This window comes from Odocoileus virginianus, chromosome 32, assembly GCF_023699985.2.
Source record: "Odocoileus virginianus isolate 20LAN1187 ecotype Illinois chromosome 32, Ovbor_1.2, whole genome shotgun sequence".
NCBI classification, from domain to species: Eukaryota; Metazoa; Chordata; class Mammalia; order Artiodactyla; family Cervidae; genus Odocoileus; species Odocoileus virginianus.
The window spans coordinates 15618800-15627161 of NC_069705.1; the positions used below are offsets into that span (position 1 = coordinate 15618800).

The 8362-nt window shown below is 42.9% G+C and overlaps 1 long non-coding RNA gene across 1 annotated transcript; it reads right to left on the minus strand.

Annotated features, from left to right (window-relative positions):
• Window positions 1–1997: 1997 nt before the first annotated feature.
• On the minus strand, window positions 1998–7435 carry LOC110148210 (uncharacterized). The gene is made up of 3 exons (XR_002317108.1): window positions 7285–7435; window positions 2605–2690; window positions 1998–2211 (listed from the first exon to the last, which is right to left on the minus strand). It is a non-coding gene; the product is annotated as an uncharacterized lncRNA (long non-coding RNA).
• Window positions 7436–8362: the final 927 nt, after the last annotated feature.

Consider the following 8362-nt stretch of genomic DNA (forward strand, 5'->3'; position numbering starts at 1 on the left):
CAAATCGATTTCTTTCTCCTTCTCTCCCGTCCTCTTTCCCTCCTTCTCCACCCCATTACCCTCTCTTTCTCTCTCTCTCTCTCACACACACACCTTTTCTCAGACCAGGGGATCAAGAAAGCATCCTATTATTTTGCTATGGGATGAACTTCTTAGGTTAATTGATGTAGGACTCATTGGAGTGGACATTATCTCTCCATGACGTCCATCTATAACCAAGGCCCTGTGAGCTTTTAAAGAAAATGCTGGCTTTTGGAGGAGAGGTTGGCCGGCCTTTGAGTCTAGCAGATGGGTAGCAGAGTATGATTAACCATGATAGGCCAATTGGTTAAACTTTTCATCATTTTTGAGCTTCAAAGTTAATGCTTATTGAAAATGAATGCAGCCATTCCAGAAGGTGAGAATACAATATATTTAAATAGAATCATCACAGAATGTCAAAGCAAGAAGTCTTTCCAGGGTTTTGAAATAACTTGATTTTCTATGATAATTAATTGAATTCTCCACTCACCCTATTCCCTTTGAGTGGAAGTCAGTGGATTCAGATTTTTTTTAAAAACAATGAAAGCATTAAGGATTATTTAACTTTTCTCTACTAATGGGAGCCTCAGAAAAGGATGGGTCTGTTCTGCTTTATCCTGTCTTTATGATCAAAGCGGCGCTTATGAGGCCAGCTGAACAGAAGAGAAAATGACTTGTGATTCAGAACCAGCCCTGCGATTGGTGGGGATGGTGTAAAGAAGAGAATAAACGGGGTGCTGATGATATTAGAGAGACTGGCTTTTCAGGAGAAAGCATTTGTTTTACAGGTTTGGAGAGAATTTACAAATGGTTAATATTGGCAACCATAGCACATTTTGTACAAGCAGGGCTTTGAACAGCAACTGACCAGATGCCGACAGATGTGAAAGGGGATAGTGCTTTGGATGTGAAGTGCTCTCTGAATTTGCACGGGAGCGAATCAGAAGAGTCCCTCTTGTTCAGAGGACGCTGAGGACCAGCAGCTACAGTTTTACAAATCACCAGCCAGTAGTTTTTCCTTCGGGGCGTGCCTTAGATTACCTTTCAGGATTTTTTCTTCCTTTCTGAAGGAACGTGCCCTGTAGCCAGAACAACCGTCTGTCCCAGAATTTTGAGAACCGTTCTAATTTAAAATAATCTATCCTGTCGTGCGCCCCCCCCCCCCCCCCCCCCGCATGTTAGATTGTGTGACCAATTTGGGGTTCTGAAAGCGTGGTCACCATAGATTCAGCCATTCCAGCTGAACAATTGCATTCCATCAACTCTCAGACGATTCCATCATCCAGTGGTCGCCTCGGCACCCCCTCCGGCTTGGACCTCACGCACTATTGTTCTTGAGGATCCGAAGTGAAGAGAAAGAGGGCAATACTCTCTTACCATATTACAGGAATACTACTACAATTTTTTAGGTGTGGACAAAAGTCTTTTTTTTTTTTTAAGTCACGCAGTGCGAATTGTAGAAAAGTTAAAGGAAATATAACCAAGCAAGCAAAAGGAAAACATCCCAAACCTACCAACCAAACATCATTCCCATTGTAATGTACCTATATATAAACGCATTTTAGATATCTTTTTTCTTAACAAAACATGTGGTCCTAATGACCATGTGTAGGCTTGTTACCCTATTTCTCATTTAGCAACGTGTTACGAACATCTTGGTATATCATGAAATGTACATTTATGTCATCCTTATAATCACTGCCTATTTTACTCTGTAGTAAAAATATGCAATTAATTACCTTAAGCCCCTTGGATGTTGTTATTTTGATGTTTTGTTGTTATACACAGTGCTGAGAAAAGGCATGATTTTCTTCACGGAAAGTATTTGGGTGGTGATGTGGGACTTGGTCCAGTAAGTCTGCAGATCTTCCTGGAAGCTGCCAGGAATGATAGCTTGCTGTAATGTCTGATAGTCCGGTCATTTTATGCCCAAACACATCAATGACACACTAACGAATTCCACTTTAATCTTTATTATCATTTACCATTGGCTTCCCATGTGTTTCTCAAGGATTCTCTGGTGTCCAGACCAACTTTGTTGATCATCCCGTTGCCATTATATTTTTGGCTGATGGGGCAAGCGTGGCTCTGAGGTCAGCCTATGGTTGCGTCTGTCTGGATCACATTTTCGGGTGATGCATCATACACCATGTCTGCTCCCTGGCTCCGACCAACAAGACTTTAAAGAGACTGAAAAAAAAAAGGCTCAGAAAGTTTCTTGGATATCAAACAGCTCTTATAAAAATAACATTTTTATGACTTAAAATGTAAATGAATCAGAAACATATGGATTAAATTTCCTTTGAAATACCCAAGGGCTTAGACACTGAAGGGAAGAGTGCTTGCAAAATGAGTTAAATCGAGTTGTGCCAAAAATAAAACACGTGAAAAATTGTTGGGGCGGTCTTGCTGACCCCTAAGGTGCTCACTGGCCTTCCACTCTCGGTTTGAAAAGTTCTTCGATTTAAACTTTTGGGCCACTCAGGAGAAAGCATTGAGGACGAGTTCAGTGGGCATCTGGCTCTCGAGTTAAAGAATTGATACTAGAAAGTCAAATTGGGATCAAATGTTCTTGAAACACACCTTCCTTCTTCAGTATCTCACAGTGTCCCCCTCCAGCTGTCATCCTGTCTATCCGGTGTGAAGGATGTTCCAGCAGGACTCAGACTCTGTTGGGGAAAAGACTGGTAGGATCTATTGATCAAGTCCAGATTCACACTCTGTTCTTCCCTTCCCTTGTCTGTTCCCTCCTCTGCCCGTTGCTGCGCCTCCTGTCTTTCCCTCCTCCTCCCTTCCTCCTTAGAAGCAGAGCCTAAGATGGGCATTCTCATGTAAGTGATTTATTGAGCAAATGCTCCCTGGAGAAATCTGTAAGGAAGTGAGGGAAACAGATAGGGTGGGGGCAGAAGGTAAGGCAAAGATGTGGGTATGGCTGGCATCTAGTCTCAGCCAGGTTCTTCAGGGAGCTCTGAAGCCTGAACGGCTCCTCTGAGTTGTCCAGAGTTTCCATATTTGGAACCTTGAGGTTCCAACCTCAAGTGGCCTTGAGGTTCCCTATCAGTCGGTCATTAGCATCAGCTGCCCCTAGAGTGAGGATGTAACATCCCTGGAGTTGAGAGTGGGGCAGCTCCCATGTCTCTGCTGTGGGCAGTCCTTGAGGGCATTGCTCCAGGCAAGAGTAAAACTGTGGTTCTTAGTGGACCACACCCAACGCAGTCCTTGGAATCAATGTAGTTTCACATAAAAGGGATCTGGTGGGGATTAATGGTGTCCACCATATCCCTCTTCTCAGAGATTCAAAGACATCTTTAAATTCACTCTCTTTGGCTTCCCACATATTCAGATTCTTTCCTTTTTTATTTTTCTTGCCTTTATCTTCTTTGCATATTTCCCACTGCAGTCATGCTCATCTAGACTTCATCATCCTCAAAGCTAGATTACCTTCCTCATTTCTCAACTGAATCCCCAGCTTTAGAATATCCCCTAAACCAAGTTTTCTCACAGATGGCTGGATTACTGTTATCCTCCAAAGACCAGTTTCAAATGTTGAAGGATCAATTGTAGTTCTTAAATATCTATGGAAACATTTCTCAGTTGTTTTTTTAAGATGAAGGATATGTTAAGATCATGGTGTACTCTTTGGAACCCTAGTCAATGCTAATGTAGTAACTTTAATGAAAAATTTGCTGTATCTTGTTTTATACTAAAGTAGGTTATATGGAAGAGTGAAATTTAATAAAAATTATTGGAAGATAGAATCTATCAATTAAGCTTTAATTTTACCTATGTGTAATAATATGTAAAATCCTTAGACCAGTGCGAGAAAAGTGTAAGTGCTCAATGAATATTGACTCATATTATCATGGTGGTTACAATAGTCTCATAACTCGTCTCTCTGATTACACTTTCATCTTCCTCCAGTAGTTGCTTTACAAGGAAGCGAGAGTGTTTAAGATCGTGCATGCATGCTAAGTTACTTCAGTTGTGTCCAACTCTTTGCGACCTTATGAACTGTTGCCCACCAGGCTCCTCTGTCCATGGAATTCTCCAGGCAAGAATATAGGAGTGAGTTGCCACGCCCTCCTCCAGGGGACCCTCTCAACCCAGGGATTGAAACCTGGGCCCCTGTGTCTCCTGCATTGGTAGGTGAAACCTTTGCCACTAGCATTACCTGGGAAGCCTGTTTAAGATTGTATTTAAACCCAGGTCAGGTTATTGTATTAGTGTCTTGCATATATTTCTTCCCAGCATATTGACATAAAACCCAGTCTTTTTCAAATTCTTTTCCAAATTAGGTTGTTACATAACATTGAGCAGAGTTCCCTGTACTATACAGTAGGTCCTTGGTGGTTGTCCATTTTGAATATAGCAGTGTGCACATGAAAAGATGCATACATATCAGTTCAGTTGCTCAGTCGTGTCCGACTCTTTGCGACCCCATGAACCGCAGCACACCAGGCCTCCCTGTCCATCACCAACTCCCAGAGTCCACCCAAACCCACGTCCATCGAGTTGGTGATGCCATCCAACCATCTCATCCTCTGTTATCCCCTTCTCCTCCTGCCTCCAGTCTTTCCCAGCATCAGAGTCTTTGCAAATGAGTCAGTTCTTCACATCAGGTGGCCAAAGTATTGGAGTTTCAGCTTCAGCATCAGTCCTTCCAATGAGTATTCAGGACAGATTTCCTTCAGGATGGACTGGTTTGATCTCCTTACAGTCCAAGGGACTCTCCAGAGTCTTCTCCAAAACACAGTTCAAAAGCATCAATTCTTCGGCGCTCAGCTTTCTTAGTCCAACTCTCACATCCATACATGACTACTGGAAAACCATAGCTTTGACTAGATGGACCTTTGTTGGCAAAGTAAGTCTCTGCTTTTTAATATGCTGTCTAGGTTGGTCATAGCTTTTCTTCCAAGGAGCAAGTGTCTTTTAATTTCATGGCTGCAGTCACCATCTGCAGTGATTTTGGAGCCCCCCCCACCACCACCAAATAAAGTATCTCACTGTTTTCATTGTTTCCCCATCTATTTGCCATGAAATGATGGGACCAGATGCCATGATCTTAGTTTTCTGAATGCTGAATTTTAAGCCAACTTTTTCACTCTCCTCTTTTACTTTCATCAAGAAGCTGTTTAGTTCTTCTTTGTTTTCTGCCATAAGGGTGGTGTTATCTGCATATCTGAGGTTATTGATATTTCTCCCCGCAATCTTGATTCCAGCTTGTATTCATCCAGCCCGCATTTCACATGATGTACTCTGCATATAAGTTTAATAAGCAGGGTGATAACATGCAGCCTTGACGTACTCCTTTCCCAATTTGGAAACAGTCTGTTCCATGTCCAGTTCTAATTGTTGCATTTTGACCTGTATACAGGTTTCTCAGGAGACAGGTAAGGTGGTCTGGTATTCCCATCTCTTGAAGAATTTCCCACAGTTTGTTGTGATCCACACAGTCAAAGGCTTGGGCATAGTCAATAAAGCAGAAGTAGATGTTTTTTCTGGAACTCTTGCTTTTTCGATGATTCAGCGGGTATTGGCAATTTGATCTCTGGTTCTGCGTATGTATAACTGAAATTAACACAAAATCAACTATACTCCAGTATAAAAAGTAAAAAGAAAACCAAAAAACAGTCTTTACCTTGGTCTGGAAACACACCACAGACCTGCCACGCCCGTGTTTCCAAACTTTGCTCCATCCGCTGTCCAACACATGCTTCCAACACGTGGGCCTCCTTCATTCCCTTAGTGCTAACCTCGTTCATACCTCAGGATCTTTGTATCTGCTGTTTTCTCTGTCTGGAAAGGTCTCCTCCTCCTGCTCCCGTCTACCCCACCACCCTGCATGACTAGATCCATTTTTAGACCTCAGTTTAAATGTTTCTTTCTCCAAAAGTTTCTTTCTCTCTCTGACTGCTTCATTCATTCATTCATCCAACAAATATTTATTGAACACCTACTCTGTGCCAGACACCTTCTAATCCCAGAAGAAAAAAACAAAGACAACCATCATTATAGAAAGGCAATAGTCCTTGACTTCATAGAACTTACGTAAAGCAGAGAAAGAGAAACCAAAACAAGTAAGTGAATTATATGTGTGTATGCGTGAGAAAATAAAGATGAGAAGGAAATAAGAAGTGCTGGAGAGGAATGATTGCTAGTTTTATTAAAAAGTCAGAAAAAGCCTCTTTAAAAGAGGATCTTTTTTGAAGCCAAGGCCTGAAATAGCTCCAACAATCCCACTATTTATTCTGCATTTCAGTCTTTTGTGTTATGTCCCTCCTCAGAGCTACTTATTAAAATGGATGATTTCCCCCCTTTTTTCCTTGGTCTGTTTCCCCCACTAGACTGTAAATTTAATTAGGACAGAAGCAGTCTGTCTTGTTCACTGTTATAGTCCCAGCCTGTAACACTGTACCTGATACCTAAAAAGTATTAAGTATCTATTTATGCAAGGCATATGTTAAGTTATTACTGAATCAGATATTAGAAATCAGTTACTCTTGAAGGCAGCCTATCATACCGGAATGAAATGAAATGCCACGTGTGAAAGATTGCATAATGACAAAAGCTAAGAAAGGCAAAATGAAGTGTAATAAATTGAACCGTAATGTGGTCTCATACTTTTAGAATAGAGATGGAGCATAAATAAAAGAGAAACACTTTCATTACCATCTCAGCAGTGTTGTGCATTCCATCATCTTGCGACAGAAGCCAAGAACAGAGTCATGTTCCACATCTGAACCTCAGACCTCTTTTATCACCCCACTACCCCACCCTTCTTTCAAACATAAAAGAAAGAAAAGGCGTCTCCACCAGATCTTCCAGGTCTATCTCACTTTCCCCAATGACTGCCAAAGATACTGAGAAGACAAAGACTGAATGTGTACAGTGATTCATTTAGACCATTTTGGGTATGGATGGGGATGAAACCAATCAGGCTGCTTGTACTTTGTTAAATAGTCAACAGTCTGAATTTCAAAATCACCCCTAGATCTGACAAGAAGAGTCCTTGCAGTGGGCCCTGCACGTCTGAGAACTTCACTCTCTTAGTTGAACTGCTTCTGATGGGGTGGGGTCTTTGGGCTAAGAAGATCTGTTCATACAGTGACCATCTCTGGGCACTAGGATCTCAGAATTCTTTGCCCAAGCACTTCCTGGGCCCATGCTCCCAAAGAGCAGATGGCAAAGCTGACGTGCCTACCCCTACCCCTGCACCCAAGGAACCGTGATCAAAGATTGGCTACCTATGGGGAGAGTACAGACCTGGGTGGCCTGAGTGTCCACATGGACATTCATAAGGTCCCTTGCAGCATAGGATGGAGCCAATGTGGGTGAAGGAAGAAGAGATGCAGGCTGCGTGCGGTTCAGGTCCTGGCAGAAGGGGACTAGGTCTCTTACTGCTGCCACTGGTGGACTTAGAATTCTAAGGAATCTGGGAATTGTCTACATCTGAATCTGACCTTCTAACCTTGACAGTGTGACATCAGTAGAGGTGGAAGATCAGGGATTCTGTGTGGGTCAGGGTGGCTTGACTTGGATTGAGAGCCTTGAAGCTCATGGCATGTAAGTGTCTCCATCTGTGCCAGCCTCAGGCAAAAAGGTCTAATACCTTTAAAAATTTTTCTCCATGCTTGTCATGGACTCAGAGGGAAACTTCGTGCAGTCTGGCAGCAACTCAATCTAAGGGTGTGAAAGACTGAATATTTGTTGAATTCTCATTTCTCATTGGGATGGTATTTGGAGGTGGGATCTTTGGGAGGTAATTAGGTCATGAGGGTGGAGCCCTCATGAAAGGGATTGCTGCCCTTCTAAGCAGTAATGTGAGGATAACAGCAAGGTGCAAACCAGGAAGTGGACCCTCACCAGACACTGAGTTGGCTTTTACCTCGATCTTCTACTTCCTAACCTCCAGAGCTGTGAGAAATAAACGTTTGTTGTTTAAGTACCCACTCTACAGTGTTCGCAGGTGCTTCCCAGGTGACGCTAGTGGTTAAGAACCCACCCACCAATGCAGGAGAAGTAAGAGATGCAAGTTTGATCCCTGGGTCTGGAAGGTCCCCTGGAGGAGGGCATGGCAATCATCTCCAGTATTCTTGCCTGGAGAATTCCACAGACAGAGGAGCCTGGTGGGCTACAGTCCATGGGGTCACAAAGAGTTAGACACGACTGAAGTGACTTAGCATACACCATGATGTTCTGGTTGGGATCGAACCCAGGTCTCCCATATTGCAGGCAGATTCTTCACCAGCTGATCCACCAGGGAAGCCCAAGAATACTGGAGTGGGTAGCCTGTCCCTTCTGCAGCGTATCTTCCCGACCAGGAATCAAACCGGGGTCTTCT